The sequence below is a fragment of the Hypanus sabinus genome, chromosome 17 (genome assembly GCF_030144855.1).
Source record: "Hypanus sabinus isolate sHypSab1 chromosome 17, sHypSab1.hap1, whole genome shotgun sequence".
NCBI lineage: Eukaryota > Metazoa > Chordata > Chondrichthyes > Myliobatiformes > Dasyatidae > Hypanus > Hypanus sabinus.
Window position 1 is genome coordinate 71,489,340 of NC_082722.1, and position 17,364 is coordinate 71,506,703.

Genomic DNA, 17,364 nt, shown 5'->3' on the forward strand with positions numbered 1-17,364 from the left:
ATTACAAGCAAAAAATGAATATTAAAATGTCAAATTGATCTAAGCATGAGGGATTCTGCAGATGCTGGAATTCCAGAGCAACATGCACAAAATACTGGAGGAACTTAACAGGTCAGACAGCACTTATAGAGAGGAATAAACAGTCGATGCTTTGGGCTGAGACCCTTCATCAGGACTGGAAAGGAAGGAGAAAGAAGCCAGAATGAGAATGTGGAAGGAGGGGAAGGTGTAAAAGCTGGCAGGTGAGAGGTGAAAGCAGGTGGATCTATTCTGAAAGGATTATTTCTGGTTTTCCTCAGTCAACAATAAGAATGTTTGCATGTGTCAGTAACTGCAGTTGAACTTTGTCTTATTGTGTGTTTTCCCCTAGTTGTCAGTCTGTGGTTTTGTATCACCATGTGCTCATTTGTTTTCATGCCCTGTTGTGCTCCTGTCCCCACTCCTGCTCTACTCCAGCCCCTGTATCACTGCGTATTCTGCCCCTCACCTGTTTCTCATTATTACCTGTTTTACTGCCACTTCTGTCTCACTGTGCTCCACCTATCATCTGCCTCTCTATTTATTGCTCAGTGTTTTTCAGTCCTGTGTTTTCACCTGTTTGTTACTAGATTGTGCCTGTGAATTTTCTTGAGCCTCTCCAGCATTCGTATCTGTACTCTGTCCATCTGAATATCGACTCTGCCTGTTTCCCGATTCTGGTTTTTGGATTTCTCCGGATGTTTTGATCTCTGCCTGAATTTTGACGCTGACTTTGTTTGCACCTTGGGATTTGTTACTCAATTAATATCACTGTGTGCGCAGTGCTGGGTCTGCGATTGGATCCCTGCTCCAGCATCCTGACAGTAAGATCCTGCAGTATGAAAGAGGACTCCCATGTTCCTTAAAGTTCAAAGTTAATTTATTATCAAAGTATGGATGTATATGGCACTATATACGATCTTGAGATTCACCTTCTTGCAGGCATTTACAGGAAAATAAAAGTACAATATATCTTTAAAAATCTATTCATAAATAAAGATTGGCAAACAACCAATGTGCAAAAGAAGACAAATCCTGCAAATAATTAAAAGTAATAAATAAACAATACTGACAACACTACCAACAGCTCCACCTCAACAGGTCTACGGAGGCTGAAGAATAATTTGCCTTGTCGCACAAAGATGCCATATGAATTCAGTCCTTCCATTTTGTTGATGAAGTAATGATGACAGCAATGTTCCAGCTCCCTCTGCCAGTTGAAAAGATGAAGGCAGGGAAGGAGCAATTGAAACATGAGCAACAGAGAAGCACAAAAGCATCTATCACTCAGGCTGCACTGATTTCACGTGTATGCTGCTAATATTGGAAAAGGAGCTCTTTTGTGGTGCTTATTGGAGAGATGTAGAGAGCAACGTTACATGTTGAATGCTTTTGTGCAGAACAAATTGATTCTATTTAAAGGAGCTGTTAACACAATCTCCTGCTTGGAACTCGCTGTTGAGAAAACAACCAGGACAGGATTATGTTTGGTGTTCACTGGTTGATTTCACTTGCCCAGTTATCCAGGGAACAGAGCCTCAGTGGTGAGGAATGACCAGAAGGTTTGTCAATCACACTTTAGATTGTGGTACTCCCATTCATCAGTCCAAGTGTAGATCATCATCCTTACATCCCGGGTTGTATGATGTAGGCGATCATGGTCAGGCAGCATATTTAGAAGTTTACATTTCAGATCTGAGATCCAGCACTGGAAAAGTGAAGGAGAGAAAGGAAGTTAGCTTACAGTTGCAGAGAGGGAAGGAAGGGATGGATAGGACACAGGAAATATCTATGATAGGGTGAAACAAAACAGGCTTTGTCTGTGTTATGTGTTGCCATAGCAAGGCTTGTCTTGTCTTGTCCATACTGCACTAACTGCTGCCATTGGGCTATAAACATGCAGGAGCAGTGTGTGGTTACGTGCCTTGCTCAAGGACACACACGCTGCCTTGGCTGAGGCTCAAACTTAGGACCTTCAGATCGCCAACCCAAAGCCTTAACCACTTGGCCAAGTGCCAACACTGTAGGCACCACAGCTGTAGGATATACCCAGCAAGTCAGGCTATGTTAATGGATAGAGAAAACCTGAGCCAACATCACAGATGATTGTCAGGCAGTCTGTATCAAAACTGGCCATTTTTGCCTGTCATTCATCTGTGATGTTGGCTCAGGTTTTCTCTGTCCTTTGGTATAGCCTGACTTGCTGGATACATCCTGCAGCCTTGCTATCAGCAGCACATGATGCAGACAAGACAACATTACCTACTGCTACAACGACCCAACAATTACCTGTTGGAGGAACTCAGTGGTGGGTTAAAAAGGTCAGCAAGACCAAGGGGGACTTCAGGAAGGGAAAGTTGATAGAACTCCCCCCAGTCTTCATGGAGAGGCCACTGGTGGAAACAGTGACCATCTTCAAATTTCTGGCCGTCAACATCTCAGAAATCTCTCTTAGGCCTAGTACATTAATGTAATCACAATGAAGGGATGCGAGCAGCTCTACGCATTAAGAATTTGAGGAGATTTTGTTTAATGACAAATAATTTTAGGTGTTTCTGTAGCTGGTCTGTGGAGATCATCCTGACTGGTTGCTTCACATGCTGGTATGGAGGTTCCAACGTGCAGGAATGAAAGAGGCAGCAGAGGATTACGAATTCAGCTAGTACATCACGAGCACAACACCCTGCAAAATTGTTGCACATCTTCAAGAGATGGTGCTTTAATATCCATCGCAAAAGTCCATCACCATCCAGGATATACCTGCTTCTCATTGCTACCATCAGGGAGAAAGTATAGAAACCCGAAGACCTACACTCGATTCAGAAACAGCTTCTTCCCCTCCACCATTCAGATTTCGAATGGTAAGTGAACCTGTAACATGACTTAATTATTCCTTTCCTTTGAACTTTTTGTCATAATTTCTAGTAATTTCCTGTCTTTGCACTGTACCGCTGCCATAAAAATTTTATGTCATATATTTCTGTGATAGTTAAACTGATCCTCATTCTGAGGTGGTATATACCTCCTGGTGTTTATGCCAGGTTTCTTTGTGTGCTCCCAAAGTATGAACTCTTTGTTGTCAACATCATCCTGAATAAGCCTCCGCCATTTTGTGTAGCAGTGGGGCTGAGGCCTACATGGCTCAATAGAGATGCTTGAGTTATTCATGAAGACCTTTGGGTACATCCTTTAAAGACCTGGCTATGAGCATGTTGAGGTGTCCTAACATATGAAAGGGACTGTGACTGTGTAATCTTCTTTTCTTTCGTTCATTGTTGAAATTAATTCACTGTGGAATACTGACTCCATGACACTGCAATGATGCACTGTAACCAGCGCATAGGACTTGCACTGTTTTCACTAAACAACACCTTCAATTAATTTGCTGTGCATAAATGTTAAAAGTTAAAAGTATACCTATTATTGAAGTATGTATATATTATATAACTTTGGGATTTGTCTCCGGTCAGGCAGCCACAAAACAAAGAAAGCCAAAAGAACCTATATAAAAAGACTGTCAAACACACAATGTGCAGTGAGAAAACAAAACAAATTGTGCAAACAATAAAAGTAAGCAAACAGCATTCAGAACTGGAGTTTTACAAAAATCCATCCACAGGCTTGAGGACAGAGCAGGCCATAGCTACAGTTCAGTGAAGAGCTGAGGAAATGTCATGGAACTGGCTCATTCTTTGTCTCCGATCCCGACATGTGGACCTTTTCAATCCGCTGTGGCACTTCAATCTCCCAAACACTGGGTTGTTTCTCACTCTTGGAGTGCTCTGGGGCCTGGACACTGCAGCACGATTCAGCCCGCACCCGACCTTTCCAATTCGGCTTGGCGAGTAAATTGATCAAACTTTCGGTCGTTTCTTGCCTCGGGGATGTCTTGACTCTGCCTCACCTTTGCTCATCTTAAACCTGTCTCGATACCACCTCCCCTCCACTCAGTTCGATACTGCCTTACACCTGTTTACCTTGACTCTGCCTCTACTCCGCTTCTGTTTGCCTCGACTCTGCCCCACCTCTCCATTGTTTGCAGTGATCGTTAGTAAGAACATACTATCGATAAAGTATATAGTTGTTTTCTTGGCGATGATTGCCACCGATAAGTAGTTGCTGAGCTTCACCAGCGTCACCTTAAACTGGAGTAACTGCATTATTAGTGAACTTGTGTGAGAAACAGTTCTTGACTAGACTGGCAGAAGATGGCCCTAGCAGGGCAAAGCAGCCTGATTGCCATCCACCACTTTAAACACCCACCCTACCACTACTAGTCCATCTCAGCTGCTGTATGTAGCACCTACACGATAAGACCATAAGACAGGAGCAGAATTAGACCTATTCAGTCTGCTCCACCATCCCATCATGGCTGATTTATTTTCTCTACCCCTTTCTCCGCGTAACCATTGATTGGAATCAGAATTGGAGTAAGGTTTACTATCACTGGCATATGTCATGAAATTTGTTGATTGTACTGTTGATTTGTAAATTGTACTGCAACGGCAGTACAATTGTACTTGATGGAGGATGAGAGGTGACCTGATAAAGATGTAAAAGATGACGAGAGGCACTGATCATGAGAATAGCCAGAGGCTTTTTCCTGGGGCTGAAATGGCTAGCATGAGGGCCATAGTTTTAAAGTGCTTGGAATTAGCTGCAAGGGGGATGTCAGAGGTATGTTTTTTACAGAGAGTGATGGGTGCGTAGAACGCACTGCTGGTTATGGTAGCAGAAGCAGATAGAGCCGGGTCTTTTAAGATCAACACATACAAACAAGCTGGGTGAACTCAGCAGGTTGGGCAGCATCCGTTGTGTTACGTACCCCATAACTGGGTGTCAGACCAGCAAAGATAGAAGTATCCATTGGAGTCCGGTGGCACCAAAACTAAAGGTGTTTATTAGTAAACTACACAACACAATAACAAAAATGCAAATATACATATAAAACAAGTTAGCAGTAATAAACCTAAAAGTGTAGGAATAATAATAATCAATAATAAACCAGCTCTATCGATGTCTAGGGGTAAATGAATTGTCATAGAAAAGTACAAAGTTCAGTTCATAAATGCTGAAGTAGTTATGGTTGTTGTGTTGGAATCGTTGGAGAGAGAGAGAGAGAGAGAGAGAGAGAGCGAGAGGTAACAGCAACAGCAGCCAAACCTTCGTTTGCTTTCTTAATCCGTCGTATCGTTGTGGTCATTCAGTTATGACCTCTCTGGTCTTCAGCTAGACCGTTCTTCTGCGGTGGACTCGTCACTCTGGCACGAGTGGACACACACGCAAGTCCCCACTGGCCCTGCTGTAACACTGTGAGCTTTACTGACTGATCTCCTGGTTCGGTCTCCGAAGCCCCCACCTTTCTGTGGGTTCCCAACACTCAGTCAGCGTCCACTGGTGTGTCTGAAGGGTTTCTCTCCAGACCTGTCTTTTATCCACACTCACGGGATCTCAGCTATCCATCAACTCTGAATGACTGTGTCCATCAAATCAGGGCACTCCTGCTATCTCCTGAGGAATGTTAACGAGCCAAGTACAGTCCTTGTAGTAGAAAGTAAATAATCCAGGAAGAGTCATAATACTGTAAATTAACAGTCTCTCTCCCCCTCTTATCTGTAGCAGATGTTCTTGCCTGGGCTTTATCTTTCTCTCATGAGCAGCATAATAACAGCAATAGTTCGTCGTTCTCAGGAGAGGGGTTGGGAAGGGTTAACTCTGCACCCCATTGTCCATCAGATCTGTTCATCACTCATAACAGTTGAAATGAGCAGTCAACGTCTCGGGCCGAGACCATTTGTCAGGCCGTGTTGATTTGACAACAGCATCTGCAGTGTACTTTGTGTTTCCAGGGTCTTTTAAGAGATTCTTAGGTAGGTACATGGAGCTTAGAAAAATATAGGGCTATGCAGTAGGGAAATTCTAAGCAGTTTCTAGATAGGCTACATGGTCCGAACAATATTGTGGACTGAAGGGCCTGTAACGTGCTGTAGATTCCTATGTTTCGATGTTTCTAGGTAATACATAGAATACAGCACAATACAGGCCCTTCAGCCACACTGCTGTGCTGAACATGTACTTACTTTAGAAATTACCTAGGGTTACCCATAGCCCACTATTTTTCTAAGCTCCATGTACCTGTCCAGGAGTCTCTTAAAATACCCTATAGTATCTGCCTCCACCACTATCGTCTGCAGCCCATTCCACACACTCACCACTCTCTGTGTAAAAACTTACCCCTGACATCTCCTCTGTACCTACTTCTAAACACCTTAAACCTGTATCCTTTTGAGATAGCCATTTCAGCCCTGGGAAAAAGCTTCTGACTATCCACATGATCAATGCCTCTCATCATCTTATACATCCTTATCAGGTCACCTCTCATCCTCCATCACTCTGAGGAGAAAAGGCCATGTTCACTCAACCTATTCTCATAAGGCATGCTTCTCAATCCAGACAACATCCTTGTAAATCTCCTTGGCACCCTTTCTATAGTTTCCACATCCTTCCTGTAGTGAGAGGACCAGAACTGAGCACAGTACTCCAAGTGGGGTCTGACCAGGGTCCTATATGGTTGTAACATTACCTCTTGGCTCTTAAGCTCAATTCCATGGTTGATGAAGGCCAATGGACCGTGTACTGTCTAAACCACAGTGTCAACCTGCGCAACAGCTTTGAGTATCCTATGCACTAGGACCCCATGTCTCTCTGATCCTCCACACTGCCAAGTGTCTTACCGTTAATACTATGTTCTGCCATCATATTAGACCTACCAAAATGAACCACGTCACACTTATCTGGGTTGAACTCCATCTGCCACTTCTCTGCCCAGTTTTGCATCCTATTGATGTCCCACTGTAACCCCTGATAGCCCTCCACACTATTCACAAAACCCCCAACCTTTGTGTCATCAGCAAATTTACTAACCCATCCCTCCACTTCCTCATCCAGATCATTTATAAAAGTCACGAAGAGAAGGGGTCCCAGAAAAGATCCCTGAGGCACACCACTGGTGACCGACCTCCATGTAGAATATGACCCATCTACCATCAGTCTTTGCCTTCCGTGGGCAAGCCAATTCTGGATCCACAAAGCAATATCCCCTTAGATCCCATGCCTCCTTACTTTCTCAATATGCATGGGGTACCTTATCAAATGCCTTGCTGAAATCCATATACACTACATCTACTGCTCTACCTTCATCAACGTGTTTAGTCACTTCCTCAAAAAGTTCAATCAGGCTCATAAGGCACGACCTGCCTTTCATAAAACTATGTTGTCTATTCCTTATCATATTGTGCCTCTCCAAATGCTCATAAATCCTGCCTCTCAGGATCTTCTCCAACAACTTACCCACCACTGAAGTCAGACTCACTGGTCTATAATTTCCTGGGCTATCTTTACTCCCTTTCTTGAATAAGGGAACAACATCTGCAATCCTCCAATCCTCTGGAACCTCTCCTGTCCCCATTGATGATTCTAAGATCATTGTCGGAGGCTCAGCAATCTCCTCCTCTGGCCTTCCACAGTAGCCGGGGGTACATTTTGTCTGGTCCCGGAGACTTATCCAACTCGATACTTTCCAGAAGCTCCAGCACATGCTCTTTCTTAATGTCAATATGCTCAAGCTTTTCAGTCTGCTGTAAGTCATCCCTACAATTGCCAAGATCCTTTTCTGTAGTGAATACTGAAGCAAAGTATTCATTAAGTACCTCTGCTATTTCTTTTGGTTCCACACACACTTTTCCTCTGTCACACTCGATTAGTGCTATTCTCTCAATTCTTATCCTCTTGCTTTTCACATACTTGTAAAATGCCTTAGGGGTTTCTTTAATCCTCCTCACCAAGGCCTTCTCACAGTCCCTTCTGGCTCTCCTAATTTCATTCTTAAACTCTTTCTTGCTAGCTTTATAACCTTCTAGATCTCTATCATTGCGTAGTGTCTTAAACCTTTTGTAAGCTTTTCTTTTCTTCTTGACTAGATTTTCAACTGCTTTTTTACACCATGATTCCTGTACCCTACCATCCTTTCCCTGTCTCATTGGAACATTCCTATGCAGAATGCCACTCAAACATCCCCTGAACATTTGCTACATTTCTGCCGTACATTTCCCTGAGAATATTTGTTCCCAATATTATGCTTCCAAGTTCCTGCCTGATAGCTTCTTATTTCCCCTAACTCCAATTAAATGCTTTCCTAACTTATCTGTTCCTGTCCCTCTCCAATGTTATGGTAAAGGAGATAGAATTGTGATCACTATCTCCAAAATGCTTTCCCACTGAGAGATCTGACACTTGACCAGGTTCATTTCTCAAAACCAGATCAAGTACAGCCTCTCCTCTTGTAGGTTTATCTACATATTGTGTCAGGAAACCTTCCTGAACACACCTAACAAACCCCACCCAATCTGAACACCTTGCTCCAGGGAGATGCTTATCAATATAAATACAATGCATAATAATAGAGAAAAAATAGAGGGAGAGAGAGTGAGAGTGTGTGTGATTTAAATAAGTAGGGCAAAAGTGGGAATTAAAGATAAAGTATTGAGGTAGTTCATGGGTACAATATCCAATCAGAAATCAGATGGCAGAGGGGAAGAAGCTATTTATGAATCATTGAGTGTGTGTCTTCACGTTTCTGTACCACCTTCCTGATGGTAGGGATGAGAACAGGGCATGACCTGGGTAATGACAGTCCTTAAAGATGGACTCTGCCTTTTTTAAGGCACCTGTCCTTGAAGAAGTCTCAATACTACTCAGGATGGAGCTGATTAATCAAGAATCTATCTCTCTCCACTTAAAAACACTCAATAACTTAGTTTCCACAGCATCTGTGGCAATGAACTCCACAGATTGACTATGCTCTGTCTAAAAATATAATGCTTTGCATGTATTCAGCAGTGGTCTAATTCTGTACCAATGCCTTATGGTCTTATGAATAAATAAAAAGTTTGTAAATAGAAATCTAACTGCTGAAGATACTGAGCAGGTCAGGTTGTAAATGTAAAAAAAGACACAAAATTAGCATTTCGGGTCAGAGACTGTTTGCCAGATCTGGGGAAAAGAGAAAACAAACTGGTTTTAAGCTGCGGAGGGAGATTGTGGCAGGATGGATGGGACAACAGGAATACCTTTAATGTGATGAGGTCAGGTTTCTGTGGAGATTAAAAGCTGGTCGAAGAGGAAATGAGCGAAATTGGAGAGAACTAATGTGAGCCAAGGACTGTAAAAAGATATGTAATGAAGGCAGGTCAAGAGAGAAAACATAAAGTGACAGAAAAATTATGAAATACAAAGTAGTCAGGAATACCCAGCAGGGGAAGCCATGTTGATGGAGAGAGGACAAGTTGAGCCAGTATAACCAATAGGTGGCCCACAGTTCTGATGCAGAGAGATCCTTCCAGGTACTAAAATGAAACATCATTATATATCTCATTGAAAAGAGAACAGTATAATCCTTCTTCAGCACTAACCAGGACAGTTTATGTTCTGACATGAGGTCAGAATCAGAATCAGAATTAGTTTTAATATCACTGGAATATCTTATGAAATCTGTTATATTTGTGGCAGCAGTACAATGCAATACACAATGAAAGATGAAATGTGAATTACCTTAAATATATGCACAGTATATATTAAATAGTTAAATCAAGTAAGTAGAGCAAAAATAAAAATCAAGACATAGTGAGGTGTTCTTCATAGGTTCATTGTCCATTCAGAAATTGGACATCAGAGGGGACGAATCATTAAGTGTGTGCCTTCAGGCTTCTGTACCTCCTCCCTGATGGTAGCAATGAGAACAGGGCATGACCTGGGTGACTGGGATCCTTAATGATAGACGTTGCCGTTTTGAGGCATCGCTCTCGGAAGATATTCTGGATACTATGGAGTTTAGTGCTTATGATGGAGCTGGAGTTTACAAATCTCTGCAGCTTACTTCGATCTTGTGCAGCATCCGCTGTCCCCCTTACCAGACGGTGATGCAGCCAGTTAGAATGCTCTCCACGGTACCTCTGTAGCAATTTGCGAGTGTCTTTGGTGACGTACTAAATCTGCTCAAAATCCTGATGAAATATAGCCACTGAAACACTGGAGAAACATGGCTCCAGGACAACATCCCAAGCACCATCAATCTTCAGGCCATGCCACTCAGGGACTTGTGCTAATATTATTTTGTGTCTGTGTGTGCTATTGTAACTGTAAGTGCTGTGAGCTGAATGCAGTGTGTGACTGCACAGAATGTATTGCATTTTACACCTTGGCCCCAGAGGAACACTGTTTCATTTAGCTGTATACATCAATGACAATTAAACTTGAACATGAAGTTGAACTTGTTACAAAGGAGAATAGAATGCATTTCTTTTTAAGATAAAGTGCTGCTTCCTTTCTCTCTCATAACCCAGCACCAGATTGTAGACTCCTCTAAGGTGCAGATAGCCATGGTAGGAGAAGCCAGGGAATATATTTATATGTTTGCATCCATTTTGCGAGGACTAGAATATAAAAGCAAAGGTGTAATGCTGAGTCTTTATAAGGCATTGGCCAGACTGCACTTGGAGTATTGTGAGCAGTTTTTTTCCCCTTATCTAAGAAAGGATGTGCTGGATGAAGAGAAGGTCCACAGGAGATACACATGATTAATTTAGGAAATGAAAGGGTTAACATATGAAGAGCATTTGATGGCTCTGGGCCCGTACTTTCTGGAGTTTAGAAGAATAGGGGGCATTTCAATGAAAACTATTGAATGTTTAAAGGTCTAGATAGAGTGGATGTGGAGAGGATGGAGGGGAATCCAGGATTAGAGGGCACAACCTCAGAATAGAGGGAGTCCATTTAGAACAGAAATGAGGAAGAATTCCTTTATGCCAATGGTAGTGAATCTGTGGAATTCATTGCCACAATAGGCCATGGAGGCCAAGTCACTGAGTATACTTAAAGTGAAGGTTGACTGATTCTTGATTATTCAGAGCATCACAGATATGGGAAGGAGGCAGGAGAATGGGGTTGAGAGGGCTAATAAATCAGCTATAATAAAATGGTGGAGAAGATTTGATGGGCTGGATGGTCTAATTCTGCTGCTATGTCTCATGGTCCTGTAGAACCATGGTTCTTCTACATTAGTAGAAGAATTTGGCATTGAGTTCCATCCAGATGCTCACTGCTTGATGAGTGATAACACAACAAAATGCATTCATCTAATTCTTTTGTCTAGCAGGATGATGAACATGGACATGCACAGCATCAGAATCAGAATCAGAATCAGGTTTAATATCATCGGCATATGTCGTGAAATTTGTTATAAATTTGTTTTATGGCAGCAGTACAATGAAACGCATGATAAATAAATATAGAAAAAAAAACTGAGTTACATTAAATATATAGATGTCTATTAAAAATTTAACTTACAATAAGCAGTGCAAAATAACTGAAATAAAAATGTAGGGAGGTAGTGTTCATGGATTCCAGGACCATTTAGAAAGCCGACGAAAGAGGGGTAGAAGCTATTTCTGAATCACTGAGTGTGTGGCTTCAGGCTTCTGTACTTCCTTCCAGATGGAGTGTAAAGAGGGCATGTCCTGGGCAGTGGGGATCCTTAATATGCATTATTAACGACAAGGCTGTAGTTCAAGAGGGAGTTCCAGATTCATGTTTGACTTTGATCATAAGATCACAAAACATTCGGCCCATTGAGTCTGTTCCACCATTTCATCATATCTGATTTAATATCCCCATTCTCCTGGTTTCTCCCCCTAATCTTTGACACCATTACTAAATAAGAACCTATCACCCTGCACGTTAAATATACTCAATGACTTGGCCTCCACTGCTGTCTGTAGCAATGACCTCCACTGATTCACTGCCCTCTGGCTAACTAACTTTCTCCTCATCTCTGTTCTGAAGGGACATCCTTGTATTCTGAGGTCGTGGCCTCTGTTTCTAGACAGCACCACTCCTGGAAACATCCTCTCAAAGTCTTCATTATCTAGGGCTTTCAAAATTCAGTGGATTTCAATGAGTTCCACCCTCATTCTCCTAAACTCCAATGACTACAGACCCAGAGCCATTAAATGCTCCTCATACATTAACTGTTTTATTCTTGGGATCATTCTCAAGAATTTCATCTGGACTCTCTCCAATGCCAGAGTATCCTTCCTTAGATAAGGGGTTCAGAATGGCTCAGAATATTCCAAGTGTGGTCTGGCCAATGCATTATAAAGCCTCTGTGGATCCAGTTGACCAAATGAGCAAATAACACACTCACTTTAACCTGTTTAAGGTGAAGCAAACATGTAGCAAATTAGAAAACAAACCGCTGGAGGAACTCAGTTGGTCAGACAATTTCCTCCAGCAGTTACAGCATCTGCTGTCTCTTGTGACTGCAAAGAAAAGCGTGTTGATTGTGAATGAACTGAAAAGAGTTTACTTTTGTTCCTTTTTCAGAATGATTTGTGTTCATGTCATTATAAGGAACTCAGCAATGAGTAGGTCGTTTCTCAACATCAGCAAGACCAACAGATTGGTTGTGAACTTCAAGAAGGGAAAGTCGGGGGAACAAACTCCAGTCTTCATTGATGAGTCAGTGGTGGAAAGAATGAGTAGCTTCAAGTGCCTGGGCATCAACATCTCGGGCGATTTATATTGGTCCCAACATATTGATGCAATATGTCACTAACAACTATACTTATTAAAATTTGAGGAGATTTTGTGAGAACGAAGGATCTTTCGTGTTTCTATAAAAGTGTGGTGGAGATCATCCTTACTGGTTGCATCACAGCTTGGTATGGAGGCTCCAATGCCCAGGAGTTAAAAAGGCTGCAGAAGGTTGTGGACTCAGACAGTTCCTTCACGGACGCAACTCTCCCCACAATTGGTGGACCTCATCAAGAACTTCTTGACATCTGTTAATGAGGACCCTTAGTGTAACTCCATTGGCAGACTGGGGAATAACATAACCCTCTATCCCAATCCAGACATAACTCAGCTTTGGAGAACTGGAATGGGAGCTTTCAAGAGAAAGTTAAAAAACATAGGATGTGGATGGATGGGATGAGACCTTATCATGATCTGTGTAAGTTTTTGCAACTCTCAGTACAGCCTCCTTCTGTCTACGGGTTGAAAGGATGGACTTTCCCAAGACCTGTATGCATGGCATGGTCACATAGAAGACATGACAGTGCCAGTGAAAAGGAAAGGAATTTTGAAGATTTGAAAGAATGAATTAAGAACTGAGGTTGGTATACAGCGAGATAATATGAGAGACTGAGCAGTTCAGACAAACTCCATAAAAAAATGGAAAAGCCAAAGAAACAATTTTCAAAATGAGTGAGCATACCTATGAGAAGTACAAGAAGACAGAATGTACAAGAGCCTCAGGGCTCACCACACCAGGTTTAAGAACAGTTACTATCCTTCAACCACCAGGCTCTTTAATAAAAGGGGATAACTACACTCATTTATCCTATCATTGAACTGTTCCCACAGCCAATAATCTCCTTTTAAGTACTCTTTCTCATATTATTTACTGCTATTTATTTGTATCTGCATTTGCACAGTCTGTTGTCTTTTGCACCCTGGTTGATCTTTCATTGATCCTGTTATAGTTGCTATTCTATAGTTTGGGGAGTATATATATATATATATATATATACTCTTATAATAAACCCACTTTGAACTTTAATTACAATGCAGAGATATACCACATAGGTTAAAGGTGTGCCAAAGGAGACAGCGAGAGAAAGGGACGGTACAATAACTTCTTTGAAACATTTATTAGAAACAGTAAGAACCCAGAGATTCAATTTAACCAAAGATATTAAGCATAATCCACTCTACCTTGTTGTACCAAACCAGCTGAGGGATATCAAATATGATTGTTACTGTCAGGCATTTGTTTAGGTGAATTTATTTAAATCTAACAACAACACAAAAACTCAAGGGTTGTTGAGATTGTATTATTATAGTGTAAGATGTAATTTTTTACTTAAAACAAATCAGCAATCTTTAAAGAGATTATCATTTAATCATTCAAAGGAAAATTGTAATCTTAAATTGCTTTATATAAGATGTTGCTCTCACAGTCTGTGAATGTTTATCATTGGCAAAGCTTCAGATTGTTACTGCTAACTCTCCCACTCAAGCCAAGGACAACAGCAGGCTTGGGTAATAAAGGGGAGATTTGACTTGGCTGGAGGACGTGACAATAGAGGAGAAAAGGATGGAAAGATAACTGATTCGATGGCATGGAATATTGTTGGACTATGTTGTTGGTTATTGATGGGACACATAGGAAAGAACTGCCAGCGTCTTCTGTCATTGCAATCTGTACTTGTTTCATAATTACATGATGAAATATCCAATAAACCTTCAATTCCCCTTCCTTTCCAGCATTCAAAATCAATGATTCCCTCCAGGGAACACTTATTCACTGCTCCTTCGTCAACAATAACCACTAACCTCATTGTGGCAACCAGGAGATACCACACCTGCCTTTTTATATACTCTTCTATTTCCAGATCCACATACACCCTTCCCTTGAAACAACAATTTGGTTCACTAAAGTCAGGGTTCACTCTTTGATGGAGACACCATAAATAGATTGGAATGCCAACATAGAGAACCCCTCCCAAGGGGAGTCTTGAGCTCTACCTCACCAAACACTTCAATGCCAAGACTGGCTGCATCACCGTCTGGTATGGTGGGTGGGAGGTGTGGTGGGGGGGGGGGGGGTGGGGTGCCTACTGCACATGATTGGAGTAAGCTGCAGAATGTTTTGGACTCAGTCAGCTAAATCATGGGCACTAGGCTCGCTTATATCCAAAAGGCATCATTGATCGTTAAGGACTCCCATCACCAAAGTCATGCCTTGTTCTCATCAGGAAGGAGGTACAGAAGAGTAAAGGCATGCACTCAGTGACTCAGGAACTGCTTTTCCTCTCTGCTGTCAGATTTCTTGTTTTTTGCACTATTTAACTTAACATTTTTAATATATAAATATTTACTGTAATTTACAGTTAAAAAAACTTACTATGTATTGCAATATACTGCAGCCACATAACAACAGATTTCCTGACAATATTAAATCTGATTCTGATTCTCCCTATATTGACACAGTCCAAAGCTCATCTCCCATCTGACATCATATCATCATATATAGAAGCAGATCAGTGCAGTACAGTATTGCCCCTCCATGATCAATCTAACTCTTCCCTCCTACACTGCCTATAACCCTCCAATTTCCTTACATCCATGTACTCATCAAAGAGTTTCTTAAGTGTCTCTAATGCATTTTCCTTTACTACCACCTCTTGGAGTGCATTCCAAGCACTTACTTCTTTCTGTGTCAAAAGAAATCCTGCTCCAGACATTTCCTCTTAACCTTCCTCCACTCATCTTAAATAGTGAAATTTTAATTTGTTGTTATGTGGCCACAGTATATTGCAATACATAATATTTTTAAACTGTAAATTACAGTAAATATATATATTAAAAATGTTAAGTTAAATAAATAGTGCAAAAAGAAAGAAATCTGACAGCAGAGAGGAAAAGCAGTTCCTGAGTCATTGAGTGTGTGCCTTCACTCTTCTGTAACTCCTCTTGCGGGTTGAAGATTACTCAAATGTCGAGCATTCAAAATAGTCATGAGGACATATTAAGATAGGATAGTAATTAAATGACAGAGATATTGTTTTCTTGCTTTCTATGCATGTATACATGTATTTATTGATTGATTTATTGATCGATCGATAGATTGAGATACAACACAGAATAGGCTCTTCTGACCCTTCGAGACATACTGCCAAGTAATCCCCTGATTTAACTCTAGCCTAATCAATTACCAATGACCAATTAACCTATCAATCAGCACGTCTTAAACGTGAGGAAGGAAACCACAGCACCCAGAGGAAACCCATGCAGTCAGGGGGAGAACGTACAAGCACCATATAGACAGTGGTAGGAATTGAACCCTGACTGCTGGTTGTGAAAAAGTGTTGTGCTAGCCATTACACTACCATGCTGCCCACGTGTACTGAGATACAGGGAAAAGTTTTAGATTTGTTTGCTATTGTTATGAACCCCGTAACTGGGTGTCTTACCAGCAAAGATAGGAGTATCCGTTGAAGTCTGATGATACTATTTTTAACAGTATTTATTAGTAAAAATACACAAAAATAATATCAATGCAAATATACAGATAATATACGTCATCAATACTAAACCTAAAAGTGCGGGTATAATAATAATCAATAAGAAATAAGCTCTATCGTTATCTAGGGGATAATGAATTGTCCGATGGAAATATAAAGTTCAGTTCATACAGGCTGCAGTAGTTGTTGTTCGTGGAGTTGCAACTGTTGGAGAGAGAGAAAGAGAGAGAGAATAACAGCTATTTAAATTGCCGACTTTCCTTTTACAATCTGGACCCGTCGATGATTTGTTGCTATGGCCATTCACGTATGACCACTCCATCCTTTAGCTAGACCATTCCGTGGAGGACTCATCACCCAGGCAAGGGTGGAGACACACACAAGCCCCACCGGTCTCGTAGCGTCTCTCCTGGTGCGTCTGAGGGGTGTTTCCCCAGACCCTACTTTTATCCCCACTCATGGGGTCTCAGATGTCAATCAGGTTGGGATGATGCAATCCCTCAACCAGACCACTCTGGTTGCCCCCTGAGGGGTTTCGATGAATAGAACAGTACTCAATACACAATTCCTTCTCCAAGAGACAATAGCAGTAATCAATGGTTCTGTTCTGCTTTTGTTAGGAAGAGACATTCCACCTTTGTGTATCCCTGCATTGTCTCTCTCTTATTACTGACATGATCTGTTTATCTTGCTCATTTCCTTTGGTAACAGACCCGAAATAATAGCGATTTTACGATTCTCAAAAGGGGGGGGGGCAACTTTGCACCCTTCTGCCCATCAGATTTGCTTCTCATTCGTAACACTATCCAGTCACATCATTTCATGCATAATTATATCAAAGTAGCTGAAAGAAAACAAAGTGTATGAATTTTTGTGATGAACTGGCCTGTGCTTACAACTCTGCATTTTCTTGTAGTCTTGGGCAGATCAGTTCCCAAATCAAGCTGTGATTAATCAGGCAGGTTTCCTCTATGATGAAATGTGTAAAAACTGGTAAGAGTCATTGGGACACAAGGCCAAATGTTCTACTCCTTCCTACCCTTATGACCTGATTTCTTATGGCAATGATAGTAGTGACAGAGGGACAATCATTTCCCTCTGTTCACTAATTCTCTTTAAGTGAGTCATGGCCAGCTCGTTCTAGAATGAGAAATTTTAATCAGTTTTAATGTCCTCTTCCATTCTTCAGTTCCATTGACCTAAA